The 20,217-nt window shown below is 42.7% G+C and overlaps 1 pseudogene across 1 annotated transcript; it reads right to left on the bottom strand.

Annotated features, from left to right (window-relative positions):
• Positions 1–5,017: 5,017 nt before the first annotated feature.
• On the bottom strand, positions 5,018–18,667 carry LOC311101562 (annotated as a pseudogene). Its single transcript has 5 exons — positions 17,893–18,667; positions 8,805–9,325; positions 5,607–5,851; positions 5,406–5,486; positions 5,018–5,167 (listed from the first exon to the last, which is right to left on the bottom strand). The product of its transcript is annotated as an uncharacterized misc_RNA (transcript).
• Between the last annotated feature and the right edge of the window lie 1,550 nt (positions 18,668–20,217).

Genomic DNA, 20,217 nt, shown 5'->3' with positions numbered 1-20,217 from the left:
CTGGCACAACGCTCTTAACCACTAAGCTAGCTACCTACCTGCCATCAAGTGACATCCCCGGGAAAGACCGGGAACTAGACAAAAGATCCAGGGGACTATGACACAATGTCCCAAAAATGTAAAAAAAACGCAGTGGCGAACCGTTACTATTGAACCTAGGCCTTCAGAAATCTTTTAATAGCTTATGTTGTATCAAACCAAAAAATCTAGAAAAATAACAGACAACATAGCATCACTTAATGCGCTGAAATCCGAAGGGGCTGGCCAGCAGAGATAGGTGGGATAGGATGAGGGAAACCGAGGGTTGGAATCTGGAACTGGAGATGAGTGAGAGTGAAGATGCTGAGTGAGGGGTAAAATGATGGTTAAAAAAATACAAAAACAATGACACTAAAAAGGAAGGTTGTTACATCCAATGCCTGGGCTTTTTGCTCCTGTAGGTCACTCTGGATGGGCGCATCTGCTAGATGACTAAAATGTAATGTAAATGTTGAGAAGCTTCACTCCAGGTGGATTGTACGTTTAAAAGTCAATAAAAACGATTGAAAAAATTATAATTGCAACATCATCCACCTTGAAGTTGATAACAATTGCTGCTGCAGTTGTCATCACCATCGTCACAGTATTAAAACACCTGCTAGCTACTATTGTGGGAAGATTACCGCTTGCTATTGCCACTTGTTTTTTTTGTTCTGTTTCCACCCATTGCAAGTCAAAATGTTGTTGGTTCAGTCCACTCTCACTCCACAATTCTGCTCTAATACAGTTGAATGGCAGGGAAAGGGGATACCTAGTCAGTTGCACAACTGAACGCATTCAACCAAATTGTGTCTTCCCATTTAACTCAACCCCTCTTAATCTACGTCATAAAAATTATTGAAAAGATTAATTAGAAATGAAAACGAAATAAAAAAAGTCATCGGAGAAGCACCCGGAATAAACCGGGAACTACACAAAACCTCCAGGGGAGCATGACACAACGTCCTGACCACTTTAGGCGACCATTTCGTGATGCTCCAGGGACGTCCTAACGATAAATTGTTGTTTGCAAGGAACCAATCCAAACATCTAACAGCAGAATATAATTTTTCACACCAATTCTGAATACTGTATAAAACCAGAATGGTTCTAAAACAGAGCGTTGGGGAACACCATATTTAATTGGTGAATTATAAAGATCAGATACCTAATATTACATAAAACATTCTCAGTGAGAATACATGATGAACTTTATGCAATTTTTTTTTATGATCTTTGGGCTACAGAGAAACTATGCCAAAATGCCACATATTTGTATTGTCAATTATTCCAACTTAAAAAACAAAACACATAATTATATTTTACAAAAATAAACAATCATGTTATGTTTTAGGGTCAAGGCCTAGTTCCCTTTTACAAGCCTGCCTGGTTTTAATGATCCTAAAGCCATACATAATAGGATTGAAAAGTGGTGGACATATTAGAAAATAAACAAATAAAAAGTGTGACGTATAGATGGACGATGTGCAGTATCATGTCTACCTTGTAGAATCGCAAATAAACAGCCAAAGGAGAAGTTCAGCAAAGAGGCTATATGTGGTGTACAGGTGTTAAACGCTTTCTGTTTCATCTCTTTTGAAGACTTTAAACATATTTCTAGAATTCTTACATATGAGTATATGTTAGGAAATATAGTACAAGTCAAAGAAAGCACAATTACAACGAAACCCCATGTAATATTTTCGTATAATATTTGAACAAAAAAGCTTGACTACCAAGTAGTTGTCACAATACACTCTGTCTATAACATTACCACAAAATTGCAGTCGCAAACTCAGGGATATAAGGATGACATCCATAAAAAAATAATACAACCAGGACATCAGAATGAAGCCACTAATTATTTTAGGTTTCATAATATTGTTATACAGTAGAGCGGTGCTTCCCCAACCTTTTCAACCAGGCCTCCCTTCATCATTGGGGAACATGTCTTATGAGTGACTCAAACATTACAACAAAATCAAAAAACCTAGCTCAAAAACGTTAGCTGGACATTTCCAAATCAAATCCCCCCAAATATTTCACGTGCCGAAATCACCAGGTGTAGATCTTAGAGTGAAATGTTTACAACCCCTGAAACAACAATGCAGTTTTAAGAAAAATAAGTGTAATGTAAAAAATAGATAAGTAAAAAATAAAAATAAATAAAAAAGATTTAAAGAGCAGCAGTAAAATAACAGTAGCGAGGCTATATGCAGGGGGTACCGGTACAGAGTCAATGTGCGGGGGCACCGGTTAGTCGAGGCAATTGAGGTAATATGTACATGTAGGTAGAGTTAAAGTGACTATGTGTTGATAATAAACAGAGAGTGGCAGCAGCGTAAAAGAGGGGGTGGGTGGGGAAGACAATGCAAACAGTCCAGGTAAGTATTTGATTAGCTGTTCAGGATTCTTATGGCTTGGGGGTAGAAGCTGTTAAAAAGCCTTTTGGACTTAGACTTGGCGCTCCGGTATCGCTTGCCTTGCGGTAGCGGAGAGAACAGTCTATGACTAGGGTGTCTGCAGTCGTTGACAATTTTTACGGCCTTCCTCTGACACCGCTTGGTTTAGAGGTCCTGGATGGCAGGAAGCTTGGCCCCAATGATGTACTGTGCTGTACACACTACCCTCTGTAGTGCCTTGCGGTCGGAGGCCGAGCAGTTGCCATACCAGGCAGTGATGTGGACTCCAAGGAACTTGAAGCTCTCAACCTGCTCCACTACAGCCCCATCGATGAGAATGGGGGCGTGCTCGGTCCTCCTTTTCCTGTAGTCCACAATCATCTCCTTTGTCTTGATCACGTTAAGGGAGAGGTTGTTATCCTGGCACCACATGGCCAGGTCTCTGACCTCCTCCCTATAGGCTGTCTCATCATTGTCGGTGATCAGGCCTACCACTGTTGTGTCGTCGGCAAACTTAATGATGGTGTTGGAGTCATGCCTGGCCATATAGTCATTGGTGAACAAGGAGTACAGGAGGGGACTGAGCACGCACCCCTGAGGGACCCCCATGTTGAGGATCAGTGTGGCATATGTGTTGTTACCTACCCTTACCACCTGGAGGGCGGCCCGTCAGGAAGTCCAGGATCCACTTTCGGAGGGAGATGTTTAGTCCCAGGGTCCTTAGCCTAGTGATGAGGTTTGAGGGCACTATGGTGTTGAATGCTGAGCTAAAGTCAATGAATAGCATTCTCACGTAGGTGTTCCTTTTGTCCAGGTGGGAAAGGGCAGTGTGGATCTCTTGGGGCGGATCTGTGGATCTCTTGGGGCGGTATGCAAATTAGAGTGGGTCTAGGGTTTCTGGGATAATGGTGTTGATGTGAGCCATGACCAGCCTTTCAAAGCACTTCATGGCTACAGACGTGAGTGCTACGGGTCTGTAGTCATTTAGGTAGGTTACCTTAGTGTTCTTGGGCACAGGGACTATGGTGGTCTGCTTTAAACATGTTGGTATTACAGACTAAGTCAGGGACAGGTTGAAAATGTCAGTGAAGACACTTGCCAGTGTCCCGTTGGTAGGATATCCGTGATTGTAGTTATTCTATTTTGTTATCCAATGATTGTACGTTGGCTAATAGGACTGATGGTAGAGGCAGATTACCCACTCGCCGTTGAATCCATACAAGGCACGCCGACCTACATCCCCGATATCTCTGTTACTTTCTCATGCGAATGACAGGGATTTGGTCCTTGTCGGGTGTCTGAAGAAAATCCTTCGCGTCCGACTCGTTAAAGAAAAAATATGTATCCAGTAAAAGGTGGGTAATCGCTGTCCTGATATCCAGAAGCTCTTTTCGGTCATAAGAGACGGTGGCAAAAACATTATGTACAAAATAAGTTACAAATAACGCCAAAAAAAAACACACAATAGCACAATTGGTTAGGAGCCCTTAAAACGGCAGCCATCTCCTCCGGCGACATTTCTGACAAGTTACACTATAAATAGCTCTCTAAGGTCTGCAATGACTGCCAAGGAAAACTGCTGATGCACTAGCCAATTTCGAAATTGCACCTTGTGCATTCTACTATTAAAACTTTCAAGAGGAAGCTGAAAGCCTGACTGAGTTCCTTAAAATATGACTTATTACATTCACAGGCAAAATTATAAATTGATTACATGTAAAGTACACTAAATCCAAAATTTAGACAGGCCATTTCGGTTGTCGATGTGTTCAGAGAGTCCCTGGTTAAAGCCCAGGTTTGTGCAAGGTAAGGGACAGATGCAACACTGTTACACATGGCCAGAGTGAGATTCCTAAATAAAAATAGTAGTTTGGTAGGATAGTACAGCACATCAGAGGATTACACATCCTTAATGTTATGTTATTGAACAGGCTGTGTTAGTGGCCTATGATCCTTTTAAAACAATGTATGTGTGGGGACCCTCTAGCCTTGCACTCTACACTGTAGAAGAAGTATGTGACAACACCAATGGGCTGGGCATGCAACGCTATCAGATCTATCATTAACGTTTTGGCAGGCGTTTGTGTGCTATGAATATCACGTTTCAGGAGTAGACCCAGATGCAGACAGTGTCCTGGAAACAGGAGACAAAGGGCTGTGAGACAGGGGTTTGATCCTAGATACATGAAAAGTGGGATGTATACGGAGGGTACTGGTTAACAGAAGACAAACAGCAGAGGGGCTAATGATCATGGAGATGGGGAAAGGGCCAATAAACCGGAGGGAAAGTTTGCGGGACTCCACCCGGAGGGGCAGATCTTGAATGGACAGCCATACATTCTGCCCGAGATGATACCAGGGAGCCGGGGTCCAGTGGCGGTCCGCTTGTCGTCGATACCAGGAGGTGGTCTTGAGAAGAGCCAACCGGGCACTCCTCCAGGTACGACGACAGCGGTGGACAAACATCTGGGCCGAGGGTATGCCGACCTCTTCGTCTTGCTCCGGGAAGAGCGGGGGCTGATAACCCAGAGAACACTCAAAGGGCGAAAGACCCGTGGCAGAGCAGGGAAGGGTTTTGTGGGCGTGTTCGACCCACACTAGTTGCTGGCTCCAGGTGGTGGGGTTGGTGGAGACCAGGCAGTGCAGAGTCGTCTCCAGGTCTTGGTTGGCTCACTGTGACTGGCTGTTGGACTGAAGGTGGAACCGGTGGACAGGCTGGTCGACGACTCAATGAGTGTGCAGAACGCCTTCCAGAACCGGAACGAGAACTGAGGACCCTGGTCGGAGACCATGTCCACTGGGAGTCCATGGATCCAGAAGACTAGCTGCACCATGAGCTGGGCCTTCTCTTTGGCGGAGGGTAGCTTGGGGAGAGGAATTAAGTGGGCGGCTTTGGAAAACCGGTCCACAATTATCAGGATGGCAGTGTTGCCAACAGACGGGGGAAGATCTTGACAAAGTCCAGGGATATGTGAGACCAGGGACGGTGAGGAACAGGCAGAGGTTGTAGGAGACCAGCCGGTGCTTGCCGAGGGGGGTCAGGGTGCCAGGGGGGGTCAGGGTGCTCTAACCCCAGATAATGCAGAGATAAAAGTTAGCGAATCCCAGGAAACGTTGCAGCTGCACTCTGGACGTAGGCTGGGGCCAATCCACCACCGATCTCACCTTCCTGAGTTACATCTGTACACTCCCTGCTGCGATGATGTAGCCAAGGAAGGGGATGGTGGAGCGATGGAATTTGCATTTCTCTGCTTTCACAAAAAGCTGGTTCTCCAGGAGGCGTTGGAGGACCTGTCGGACATGGAACACGTGTTCTTGGGCAGAGCAGGAGAAGACGAGGTTGTCGTCGAGGTAGACAAAGACGAACCGGTTCATCATGTCGCGGAGAATATCATTAAACAGGGCCTGGAACACAGCCGGAGAGATTTTGACTGGTTCCGCCACGTAAGGGGAGAGGAAAAGTTATTCGTATGGCCCACCCGAGTACTCGCTCCTACCGGTGAGCCTGGTCTTTCAGTGGACAGGTAGACAAAAAATGACCAGTAGTCCCGCAATACAGGCAACTCTTCGTGTGAAGCCTGTATTGCCGTTCGGCTGGAGACAGCCTAGCTCTGCCTAGTTGCATCGGCTCGGGAAGAGGTGGATCGGCAGACTTCGGAGACTCTCGGGGGAACGCGAGTAGCCTCATGTTCTCTCTGCAACGGAGCCATCGGGGACTTCCGGGATGCCTCGGAGGCGAGGTGGAATCGGACTTCCTCTCCTTCATATGTTCCCATAGTCGCCCATCGATCAATGGTCAAGGCAATGAGCGAGTCGAGATCCGTCGGTAGTTCCCGGGCTGCAAGCTCGTCCTTTACATCCTCCGATGCTCTGTTCAGGAACGTGTCAAACAGCGCTTCCGGGTTCCAGACACACTCAGCTGCCAACGCTGGAGTAACTTCCGGGCAGCCTCTCTCCTGGACAATGGGAGCGTCAAAAACCTTCCTTAGCTCCTGCATGAACTCCTCCAGACTGAAGCGTACGGCCGACTGTTGTTCCCAAACTGCCGTAGCCCAGGCGAGAGCCCTCCCGGACAACAGCGTGATGAGGTACGCCATCTTAGAGCGGTCCGAGGGGAAGGAGGAGGGCTGCAGCTCGATGATGAGCGAACACTGAGCGAGAAATGTCAGACAGGTTCTCGACTCTCCAGCAAAGCGTTCCGTGGGAGGTAAGCGGGGTTCTCGGGAAACCGGGTGGCTGGGGAGGCCGCGCTGCTAACAGCCGGGTTACTGAGGGGCTGGGAGGTTACCGTCGTGGTAGGATGCCTAACAGACAACCCGCGGAATTGCTCCAGGAATGTGTTAAACGCTCGGTCATGGCGTTCGGCCAAGGTCTGGAACCCTTCCATGAGACCATGAAGCAACTCCTCGTGCCTTCCAATGGTGGCTCCATGGGAGGAGATGGCATTGCGGAGCTGGTCCAAGTCTGCTGGGTCAGTCATGGCCAATTCGTACTATCACGTTTCAGGAGAAGACCCAGATGCAGACAGTGTCGAAGTAACAAAAGTTTAATTACAAAAACGGGGCAGGCAAACAACAGATCAGGGTGTGACAATGTATTGTGCACCATGTACATGAAATAAATGGTTCAGTGAAACCAATCCAAAGCCTCTGACAAAGGAACGGTTTCCTGGACCATATGACCTAACCAGGGAAAACAGAGAATAACTCAGGACCCTAAGTCCTAGCTATAGTCTAAAACCTAGGCCCAGAGCTATTCCTGCTCAAGTAAAAGTGAAGACCCTTATTGTCACTCTAGGATATCCTAGGCCTACAGTACACTTTCAGGTCCTACACTCCCAGAGGCAATGACAGAAGGTGTGCGTCCCAAATGGCACTATATTCCCTAAATAGTGCACCACCTTTGACCAGAGGGCTCTGGTCAATATAGGGAATAGGGTACCATTTGGTATGCAGTCAAGACCAGCCGTGCCCCTCAGGTCTCTTCAGGTTAATAGCTGCATGACTAAAATGTAAATGTAAAAATGGGTATCTGGTCATCCGATTTCTCAATTAAAACGAAATACAGTATATGCAGTATATTTGTTATTATCAAGGAATTATCTGGAATTTGTTAGGACAGAATAAGCTATCCAAAATAGGCAACAGGTTTCTCTTGTGTCCCAGGTAGTTGCATTTCTGAGGAATACGAAAGCTAGTCATCTGACAGATAGCTGACACAGATATCATGTTACATAGAACGGTTGTTCCTCAGAAAACATGACATGCATCTGCATTTCAGACAGAATATAGTTTGTTTTCATGCTACAGTATTTCCCTAGATTTCTCTCTCAAAATGTCAAACAATCCCCAAGCTTGTATGTACTGTACAGGGCTTTATTTTCCATTAGTGATGGATGTAATGGTGCCAGGTGGGCTTACCTTTTACACATTTACATCAGCTTGTCAACTGTTGTCAATCGATCCAGACAGTTTTGCATTTCTAGATTTGTTACATACTTAGATACAGCAACCTCTGGCAAAACTATCAATTTAAGTAAGGAATTCAAAGTAATGAACTTCTGTTTTTTTAAATTTAAATAATGAAAATAATTTATTACCTTTGTAAAGTGTTTTTCATTATAAAATTATAATCTCAAATTGCATAAAATAAAAAACGAACTAAAAAAAGAGTACAAAATATATATATATAACCAAATCATGAAAGCAACAATCAAAGTCTAGGAGGATGGGAAGGCTTATAGAGCTGAGTCTTAAGGCCTGCTTTAAAGGCCTCAACAGTCTGAACAGCCCTGAGATTGTCAGGAAGGGAGTTCCAAAGGCGTGGTGCGTGGGAGCAAAAGAAACGGCCCTCCATTGTGTGTATCCAGGTCCTGCCGGCATTCAGCAGCTTGACGTGGTTTAAACTTAGGGTGCGTGGAGGTTCATAGGGGGAGAGTAGGTCTGACAGGTAGGCTGGTCCAATTCAATTTAGGGCTTTGTAGACAAGGAAGTTAATTTTAAAGTACATTCTTTGAGGGACAGATAGTCAATAGAGATCAGCAAGTGAATAAAAGGTAAATGACAATACTATACATATCAGCAAATGTTTTACGTCTGATTTTCACCATCCTCACCCCCATTCATTATTGCACCTATAAGTAACAAAACACACAAGTCAACATCACAAAAATCGAACAATCAGGACAGAAAAGGTCACACTAATGTTTAGCTTATGTTTTAGGGTACAGACCTACAGGTAGTATGTGTTTACAAGCCTGTCTGATTTTAGCCATCCTAACTCCATACACAATAGGATTTAAAAGTGGCTGGCACATCAGAAAGTACACTGATAAAATAGTGAGAAGTACAGTTGGAACATTTCTCATAGGCCTATCAAATCTACTCTGGAGCACATTTAAAAAACAGCCGAATGAGAAGTTGAGCAGCGAAGCCAGATGAGGAGTACAGGTGCTGAAAGCTTTCTGTCTGGTCTCGATGGAAGATTACAAACAAATAGTCAGAATCTTAATATAAGAGGACACAATAGTAATTAAAGGGACAGCGACAGTCAAAACAATACCACAGAGTTCATAGATGTTATTAACTGTCGTGTCTGATGTTGAACAGCTGAGTTTTACTACCAGGTAGTTGTCACAATACACTTTGTCTATAACATTCCCACACAATTGCAAACAAATAGTTAAAGACAGTGTTATGATGCTTCTTGCAAAAGAGTACAACCATATTACACAAATAAAATACACACCCTGTTGGGTGTAATGATGTTGTTATACTGTAGTGGATAACATATAGCAAGGTACCTGTCATAGGACATGGCTGCTAAATTGCTGAATTCAATAGTTCCATATGTGTACATGCAAAAGATCTGTAGGTAACAGTACACAGCGGAAACTGCATGGTCATCTGAAACCAAATGAGTCATGAGAGCAGGAAACAAACCAGCAATATAATACAAGTCATTCACAAACAAACTGCACAGAAACAGATACATGGGTTCATGAAGGCTTCTCTCCATACAAATAACTACAATAAGCACTGTGTTGAGACGTATAAGACAGTTATTATAATGAAATACAAGTACTTTAAATGTCCACTGTCACTATATCCAGCTAGTATAAATGACATGAATTGTGTTGAGTTCTCCATTTTCTTAATAGTACCTATAGAAGTATATAAAAATAAAAACAGGATTTAAGTCTAGATCACCTGTTATATTTCTCCAGGCTTCCGTTATGTGGACATACAGTGAGGGGAAAAAAGTATTTGATCCCCTGCTGATTTTGTACGTTTGCCCACTGACAAAGAAATTATCAGTCTATAATTTTAATGGTAGATTTATTTGAACAGTGAGAGACAGAATAACAACAAAAAAATCCAGAAAAACGCATGTCAAAAAAGTTATGAATTGATTTGCATTTTAATGAGGGAAATAAGTATTTGACCCCTCTGCAAAACATGACTTAGTACTTGGTGGCAAAACCCTTGTCAGCAATACCAGAGGTCAGACGTTTATTGTAGTTGGCCACCAGGTTTGCACACATTTCAGGAGGAATTTTGTCCCACTCCTCTTTGCATATCTTCTCCAAGTCATTAAGGTTTCGAGGCTGACATTTGGCAACTCGAACCTTCAGCTCCCTCCACAGATTTTCTATGGGATTAAGGTCTGGAGACTGGCTAGGCCACTCCAGGACCTTAATGTGCTTCTTCTTGAGCCACTCCTTTGTTGCCTTGGCCGTGTATTTTGGGTCAATGTAATGCTGGAATACCCATCCACGACCCATTTTCAATGCCCTGGCTGAGGGAAGGAGGTTCTCACCCAAGATTTGACGGTACATGGCCCCGTCCATCGTCCATCGATGCGGTGAAGTTGTCCTGTCCCCTGAGCAGAAAAAGACCCACAAAGCATAATGTTTCCACCTCCATGTTTGACTGTGGGGATGGTGTTCTTGGGGTCATAGGCAGCATTCCTCCTCCTCCAAACACTGCGAGTTGAGTTGAGGCCAAAGAGCTCGATTTTGGTCTCATCTGACCACAACACTTTCACCCAGTTCTCCTCTGAATCATTCAGATGTTCATTGGCAAACTTCAGACGGGCATGTATATTTGCTTTCTTGAGCAGGGGGATCTTGCGGGCGCTGCAGGATTTCAGTCCTTCATGGTGTAGTGTGTTATCAATTGTTTTCTTGGTGACTATGGTCCCAGCTGCCTTGAGATCATTGACTAGATCCTCCTGTGTAGTTATGGGCTGATTCCTCACCGTTCTCATGATCATTGCAACTCCACGAGGTGAGATCTTGCATGGAGCCCCAGGCCGAGGGAGATTGACAGGTCTTTTGTGTTTTTTCCATTTGAGAATAATCACACCAACTGTTGTCACCTTCTCACCAAACTTCTTGGCGATGGTCTTGTAGCCCATTCCAGCCTTGTGTAGGTCTACAATCTTGTCCCTGACAACCTTGGAGAGCTCTTTGGTCTTGGCCATGGTGGAGAGTTTGGAATCTGATTGATTGATTGCTTCTGTGGACAGGTGTCTTTTATACAGGTAACAAGCTGAGATTAGAAGCACTCCCTTTAAGAGTGTGCTCCTAATCTCAGCTCGTTACCTGTATAAAAGACACCTGGAAGCCAGAAATCTTTCTGATTGAGAGGGGGTCAAATACTTATTTCCCTCATTAAAATGCAAATCAATTTATAACATTTTTGACATGCGTTTTTCTGGATTTTTGTTGTTGTTATTCTGTCTCTCACTGTTCAAATATACCTACCATTAAAATTATAGACTGATAGTTTCTTTGTCAGTGGGCAAACGTACAAAATCAGCAGGGGATCAAACACTTTTTTCCCTCACTGTAGGTGTTCCTTTTGTCCAGGTGGGAAAGGGCAATGTGGAGTGCAATTGAGATTGCGTCATCTGTGGATCTGTTGGGGCAGTATGCGAATTGGAGTGGGTCTAGGGTTTCCGGGATGATGGTGTTGATGTGAGCCATGACCAGCCTTTCAAAGCACTTCATTGCTACCGACGTGAGTGCTATGGAGCAGTAGTCATTTAGGCAGGTTACCTTCGCTTTCTTGGGCACAGGGACTATGGTGCTCTGCTTGAAACATGTAGGTACAGTGGGGAAAAAAAGTATTTAGTCAGCCACCAATTGTGCATGTTCTCCCACTTAAAAAGATGAGAGGCCTGCAATTTTCATCATAGGTACACGTCAACTATGACAGACAAATTGAGAAAAAAAATTCTCCAGAAAATCACATTGTAGGATTTTTAATGAATTTATTTGCAAATGATGGTGGAAAATAAGTATTTGGTCACCTACAAACAAGCAAGATTTCTGGCTCTCACAGACCTGTAACTTCTTCTTTAAGAGTCTCCTCTGTCCTCCACTCGTTACCTGTATTAATGGCACCTGTTTGAACTTGTTATCAGTATAAAAGACACCTGTCCACAACCTCAAACAGTCACACTCCAAACTCCACTATGGCCAAGACCAAAGAGCTGTCAAAGGACACCAGAAACAAAATTGTAGACCTGCACTAGGCTGGGAAGACTGAATCTGCAATAGGTAAGCAGCTTGGTTTGAAGAAATCAACTTTGGGAGCAATTATTAGGAAATGGAAGACATACAAGACCACTGATAATCTCCCTCGATCTGGAGCTCCACGCAAGATCTCACCCCGTGGGGTCAAAATGATCACAAGAACGGTGAGCAAAAATCCCAGAACCACACAGGGGGACCTAGTGAATGACCTGCAGAGAGCTGGGACAAAAGTAACAAAGCCTACCATCAGTAACACACTACGCCGCCAGGGACTCAAATCCTGCAGTGCAAGACGTGTCCCCCTGCTTAAGCCAGTACATGTCCAGGCCCGTCTGAAGTTTGCTAGAGTGCATTTGGATGATCCAGAAGAGGATTGGGAGAATGTCATATGGTCAGATGAAACCAAAATAGAACTTTTTGGTAAAAACTCAACTCGTCTTGTTTGGAGGACAAAGAATGCTGAGTTGCATCCAAAGAACACCATACCTACTGTGAAGCATGGGGGTGGAAACATCATGCTTTGGGAATGTTTTTCTGCAAAGGGACCAGGACGACTGATCCGTGTAAAGGAAAGAATGAATGGGGCCATGTATCGTGAGATTTTGAGTAAAAACCTCCTTCCATCAGCAAGGGCATTGAAGATGAAATGTGGCTGGGTCTTTCAGCATGACAATGATCCCAAGCACACCGCCCGGGCAACGAAGGAGTGGCTTCGTAAGAAGCATTTCAAGGTCCTGGAGTGGCCTAGCCAGTCTCCAGATCTCAACCCCATAGAAAATCTTTGGAGGGAGTTGAAAGTCCGTGTTGCCCAGCGACAGCCCCAAAACATCACTGCTCTAGAGGAGATCTGCATGGAGGAATGGGCCAAAATACCAGCAACAGTGTGTGAAAACCTTGTGAAGACTTACAGAAAACGTTTGACCTGTGTCATTGCCAACAAAGGGTATATAACAAAGTATTGAGAAACTTTTGTTATTGACCAAATACTTATTTTCCACCATAATTTGCAAATAAATTCATAAAAAATCCTACAATGTGATTTTCTGGAATTCTTTTTCTCATTTTGTCTGTCATAGTTGACGTGTACCTATGATGAAAATTACAGGCCTCTCTCATTTTTTTAAGTGGGAGAACTTGCACAATTGGTGGCTGACTAAATACTTTTTTTCCCCACTGTATTACAGTCTCGGTCAGGGAGAGTTTGAAAATGTCAGTGAAGACACTTGCCAGCTGATCCGCACATGCTCTGAGTACAGGTACTGGTAATCCGTCTGGCCCCTCAGCCTTGTGAATGTTGACCTGTTTAAAGGTCTTGCTCTCATCGGCTGCGTATTACCAGTAGGATTCAATCTTAGTCCTGTAGTGACGCTTTGCTTGTTTGATTGTTCATCTGAGGGCATTTGTGGGATTTCTTATAAGCGTCCGGATTAGTGTCCCGCTCCTTGAATGCGGAAGCTCTAGCCTTTAGCTCAATGAGGATGTTGCATGTAGTCCATGGCTTCTGGTTGGGTTATGTACGTACGGTCATTGTTGGGACGACGTCGTCGATGCACTTATTGATGAAGCCGGTGACTGAGGTGGTATACTCCTCAATGCCATTGGATGAATCCCGGAACATATTCTAGTCTGTGCTAGCAAAACAGTCCTGTAGCGTAGCGTCCGCGTCATCTGATAACTTCCATATTGAGCGAGTCACTGGTACTTCTTGCTTTAGTTTTGCTTGTAAGCAGGAATCAGGAGGATAGAACTATGGTCAGATTTGTCAAATGGAGGGCGAGGGAGAGCTTTGTACGTGTCTCTGTGTGTGGAGTAAAGGTGGTCTAGAGTTATTTTTTTCTCTGGTTGCACATGTGGTTGCACATTAGATAAAACTGATTTAAGTTTGCCTGCATTAAAGTCCCCGGCCACTAGGAGTGCCGCTTCTGGATGAGCATTTTTTTGATTGCTTATAGCCTTATACAGCTCGTTGAGTGCGGTCTTAGTGCCATCGTCGGTTTTTGATGGTAAATAGACGGCTACGAAAAATATAGATGAAAACTCTCTTGGTAGATGAGGTACTCTACCTCATGTGCGCAATATATCGAGATTACCTTACTTTTAGTTATCGCGTACAAGCTGTTATTGACAAATAGACACACACCCCCACCCTTTGTCTTACCAGACGTAGCTGTTCTGTCCTGCCGATGAACGGAAAACCCAGCCAACTGTGTATTACCCACGTCGTCGTTCAGCCACGACTCGGTGAAACATATGATATTAAGGTTTTTACTGTCCCGTTGGTAGGATAGTCTCGAACGGAGCTCATTAAGTTTATTCTCCAGTGATTGCACGTTGGCTAGTAGAACGGATGGTAGAGGCGGGTAACCCACTCGCAGACGAATTCTCACAAGGCACCATAATCTCCGCCCAATGTATTTCCTTAATGCGAATGACGGGGATTTGGGCCTTGACTGGGAGCAACATTATATCAAAGCACACCTCCAAGACACAAATATCATTAGCTGTTAACAAATAATAACACTACCACTACATCAGAGAGGGAAGGGCCAACGAAGCTACAATATGTCAATCCAACTCAAGATGCAAGGTTTGTCCAATGACAAGTGTAAATCATTTGATTTACTGCCTGAGGTTATACATACCCTACTTTGTGCCATTGCTAAAACAATAATTAATACTACCATAAGACAGTAAAAATACACAATTTTGAATTGTCCGAATGTGAATATAGACTATTATTTTGTCAGAATATGAATATATAATATATGTTAAACTTGGATCAAAAAAATGTAGTGATTAATTTAAATAGAAATTCAGAATATGATATTTCTCTTCAGTATTCTTGTATCTTGTTTATGCACGTTATATCAGTCTAAATGTGTAGACTACATTTAACCATACTTTCTAGTTACATGCATATTATTGTTATTGCATCAATGAAACAAATAATTTTCTTCCAAAGTGGTCGTGACTATCCATTTACTTTGAGATACATTGAGGAGGCCTGGTTATAAGCACATAGATGTGTTATCACAACTAAAATAAAATAACCTAAAAAATACTTTATTTTTGGATTCGTGTATGTGGAACCAGCGGCCAAATGATTGAAGACCGATATTCTGACGTTTTTTGACATCGCAATGTGAGTTTTTATTAGAGTCAGTATAGCAATGTAACGTTATTGATCTGTCAGTTTTCCTATATAATTCCCTACTTTTCCCACTGACACGGTATAAACAGCTCTGCAGGCTTCACTGTTATGGTACACAGTCAGTACACAACACTATGCTCATCATGTCTTAGCAGGATCAGATGGTGACAGGTGTCCCAGCAGGGTCAGACAGCCAGGGAAGACCAGTCTACAGAGCTGAGGTGAATTTAGCAGTATATTATAACAATCAGTGAATGGATACAAAGTTCCATCTTGAGTTGATGGGTAGGCTACTGTCTGAGATCTGGGAATAATGGTCATTTCAATTATTGAACCATTGATTCTATTATATAATGTATAAATTTACACCAAGGCAATTCTTTGTCATGCCTCTTCTGAGTAGGCTCAGATGGTGACGGGGGTCTCAGCAGGGTCAAGCAGCCAGGGAAGACCAGTATGTGACCGCTGAGGTGAACTTTTTCAGATGCAACACTTTCTTCTCTCGGTGCAGCAAGCACTGGACAAGCCAGAAGCTTCAAAGATTGAAACCATTTTAAGGCAGTCTGACAAACCTCTAAAGTTGATTTCCTAACTGTTTCAAGGGTTGATAGAGGCTTTTCCTGATGACACAAAACTGTGAGGAAGACCTGGGAGACGCTTTTGATGATGATGAATGGATACAGATATGTTTGAATGCCTTCATGTTCATATAATCTCAGACCTAAATTATTGCAGTTTAAGACCATCCATAGAACATACTATATGACAGTTAAACTGAATATCATGCACAGAAATGTAATTCCTCCGCTGGAGTTGTAAAACACAACAGGGGACATATTTGCATATGTTATGATCTTGTGAAGGCTGGCTGATTTCTGGCAAAGACTATGTTCTTTTGTCTCTGCATGTCTACAGATTCTCACTTTCCCTGTTTTTGTTTGCTTGGAAATGTTGATACTGGAGGCTGTTATAAGAAGAAACTGTGTAACCGTAGCATTTATAGTAGCTAAGAAATGCATTGCCATAAAATTGGAAGGTTGGTTATCCTACAACAATGTCACAATGGATGGCAGAAATGTCAAATCATGTTTCACTAGATTTGATTTATTACTAGATTAAGGGTATACTCTGCAACTTTGATAAGGTCTGGGTGCCTTATGGAATACTGTATGACAAAAGGTGTCTGTAATGAAAACATTAGATTTTCTTTAGTCAAGCAGTCACAAATATACCTTTTTTTTATGGCACACGAGACACCTATCTGATTTGCGCCTGTCTCAGTGGACTAATCCATTGAGGAGGCCACAGGGATGCCACGGTCCAAGAATATGGGGATTGTGGCTCAGACGCATAAGGCACGTCTCTCTCCAGAATGCGCTCTCTCCTGCCATTTAGTGGGTATTCAGTGTTTCATAACTTGATTGTGTGCATTGTTTGCTATGTCTATCAATACCCCATTACAAATAGCACCAGTAGTAGCCTACATTTAACATTAATTCCCATCATTTCTAATCTGCAAGGTTTATTTCTGTTAATGCATTATATATTATTATTAAGGTCATTTACCATTCTCAATGTCAGAGTGGACATGTGTTTTGCAGAACTCACAACCTATACTACACTTGTGAGAAACCAGTTATTGTTTATTTTATTCCTTTTAACGAGTCTTGTCAATTTATTCATCATTTTTTGTTTGAAACTGTCCTGTCAATGTTGAGTAAGGACTCGCACCTGATTAACCATATAGAAGTAGGACTAGTCTACCTAGCCTGCGTGCAAATGTAGGCCTATAAATGTGCCCATTTGGGGATGTCTGATAGTATATCTGATTGTCTTAACTCACCACCACTAATGAGCTGTGGAGCTTCTCAAAGTAAATTTTCTTCACCTCAAACAGCAAGTAAATAAAGTATGTTTTTAGAATCAAATGAGAATGACAATAGTTCCTCAAAGTATTTGAACAATATTTCCATCTCTCTCCCTTTCGATAACCACTCGGCATGAAAGGGAAAGATATAATGACCTGATCCAGTGGAAACATAATAAAATACCTGACCCAGTTGATAGTTGATACAATGTCTTGAGTTTGTTGCATACAGGTCATGCGTAGACAACATGATTCATAGGATATGTATTTTTATCAGGATATTTTCTGCCTGCAGGCTGCAATGTTTTTACGTGTTGGCTTTTTGTAGGCTATTTTTATATAGTTGGCAATGGCAATAAAAGTTACTTTTTTTTATTTGTATAATTTTCATTTAGATTAAGATTGTAGATTAACCACAGACAATGATTTTGAGATACAAAGACTATTATAAATTAAAAGATTTTCCACGATAATGTGCATATGAAAATTATAACTGGTATGCAGACTGGTAGAAATGGTAAGAAAAATTCACATGTTTAGAAATGTTGACAAATCGATTGGTCGAAAGAAAAGACTACTCTTGGTTGACCAAGATTATTTTTGGTCGGGTAAGCACTAGCAGAAATGCAGGAAATTAGCATTAGATGCCCCCCAAAAATTTGGGAGGACACCAAGACCCCCTGCCAGGTGTTGTTATTTTTGTTGACTTCTGATATCAGGAAGTCTCCCTGCTATGTAAGATTATGTAACTAACGTTTCACATCAATGATTTTATGTGCTTTACATTTTCTAAAAACTGCCCTTCGGATCTGCTGGAGGTTAAGTCCATATATGACAGGGTTTAAGACAGGTGGTACAACAAGGAATTGTACAGCCATTGCATTACGCATATTTACTGTAATATTGACATTACTATACCACCCTTGCAGAGTGTCAAACAGGGTCACTGTGATGTAAATAACCATTGTTATTAAATGTGGCACACATGTCTGTGTGAACTTAATCCTTCCCTTAGCTGACTTTACACAAGTCCTTACAATCTGACAGTAAGAAAATACAATTAAAAATAACTGTAAAACATGAACACATATTATACATTTGTTCAGAATCTGATTGATGGTAATGTCATAACATGCATGTTTCAGTATAGATGGAACGTCACAGAATATTTTATCAATGCGAGATCCACACAAAGGAATTCTGACGGCTAAACTAAGTGATATGAGTCCTATAAATAAAGGATAACACCAAGAAAATAAAAGTAACTTTCTAACAGTTAAAGATGTCACAATGTTATGGTATAGTAGTGGTCTGCATATTGCCACATACCTGTCGTAAGACATCACTGTTAGAGTAGAAATTTCACACAGGAGAGATGTGTATATTACATAGGCTTGAGTAAAACATCCACCATAAGATATCACCTGAACATCTGACTGAAGGTCGAGTAAGAACTTGGGGTAGAAACCAGCAGTTCCATACAATCCATTGACACATAGACTACACAGAAATATATACATAGGCTCATGGAGGCCTTTCTCCTGAATGATTGTTATGATCAGAGTCAAATTCACAGTGATGATGAGAAGGTATGTGATAAGAGACAAGATAAAATAGACCGATTTGTTGTTAAATGTCTCTTGTAAGCCAAAGAGATAAAATAACTTGACTTGGGTTGAGTTCCCCATATCTTTTGTTAATTTTCTTCCTTTGGTCAATGCAGCAATTCTTAGTCCTTACAAGGCTTGAGTGTGTATGGATGTGAATGAATTCAAGTGTGAATCATTTGATTCTGTTTAGGCTCAGACTAAACACAATAGTTTTAACAAAACAAATTCACATCCTCCCTCAAACTCTTATTCCAAAAAAATTAAGATCCCGATAATGTCCGTACATTATCAGACTTCTGAGGTGTGAAAGAATTGAAGAGACTTGTGTCCATGAAATGTATTGCTTGACAGAGGGATAGTGCTCCAATTACTTGTCCTGCTAGCCTCTAAATATATCATAGTGTATGCTCACATGGGATTGTAGTTTCAGTGTCAACATGTATCCAATCCATAGAGATGGATCTATATTTAGTTTATAACAAGCAACTCATTTGATTCTATTTACTCTATTGATGTATTAACCCAGCAAACAGGGGACGTCCCAGGCCCGGCGCCACGAGGGTGCAAAAGTGGGCAATGACCCCTTAGTTTGAATATTGTGCCCCCTCAGTTTTGTATCCCTATTCTGTCCCACAATCTGCCCCCTCCGTCATGCCCAACCAATTTGTTGTGTATGCTTCATTCATGCATCTCCCTTGCAAGAATCACACGTACATCATACACGTTTTACCAGTTGAAGAAAAACAAATTTTGATTGGCCTTCACAGTAGAAGGCTGGGGTCAATTTACTTTCAGGTTTACTTTCAAAGTTATGTAGTAAGAAGAAAAAATAAATAATTCACCTTGCAGCTGGATGGAATTTAGCTAATGTTAACAGTTAGGTAGGTAGCTGATAGCATGATGGATATTAGAAAGTGGCTTCGCCAGGGCACAACGGCAGCATCGGATCAAAGTGTAGGGGAGGGGGAGAAGCCTGCCAGAGAGGCCAAGCAGACGCTAATCACAGAGGCCAAGGCTGCCGAGCCAGCAGCAAAGGCACCTACGCAACCGTCTTGCAGCCTGGTGACATAGGAGGTAACCAACCCGAGGAGGGGCCTGCAGCCGCCAAAACCGAATCTAGCAGCAGCACCGCCAGGATATTACAAGCACCGACACCTCCGTTAGTGCCTGACGACCTCGGTGATGAGGAGCCAGCGCAGGTTTGTCTGGGGAAATACCCAACCAGCCTTTACTGTGGGAGAAAACGTGCATTTTGTAGCACGTGGTTCAAAGGCAGAGAGTGGCTGGAATATTCCTGCCAGTCAAATGCAGCTTTCTGCTATCCTTGTCGAAAATGTAACATCGGCTCCAATGCTAACGCCGATAAGGCATTCATCCGAACTGGATATAATAACTGGCGACATGCCATTGATAGCAACAAGGGACTGGGGAGGCACGCATCAAACAAAGAACATTTGAAATGCATGGTACTTTGGACAGAAAGACACGCAAGGAATGCGCTGGGAGCGGAAATTTCAACACTTGTGAATTCTGCTCAGCTTGCAAGAAATCGTATGTATTTGTCATTGATTGTGGACATTGTGGAATTTCTTGCTGTCAACAAGCTTCCTCTCAGGGGAACTTTGGAT

Source organism: Coregonus lavaretus (genome assembly GCF_964263955.1).
Source record: "Coregonus lavaretus genome assembly, chromosome: 26".
NCBI classification, from domain to species: domain Eukaryota; kingdom Metazoa; phylum Chordata; class Actinopteri; order Salmoniformes; family Salmonidae; genus Coregonus; species Coregonus lavaretus.
The sequence above is the reverse complement of the archived record's forward strand: the minus strand, read 5'-3'. Positions and strand labels throughout refer to the sequence as shown.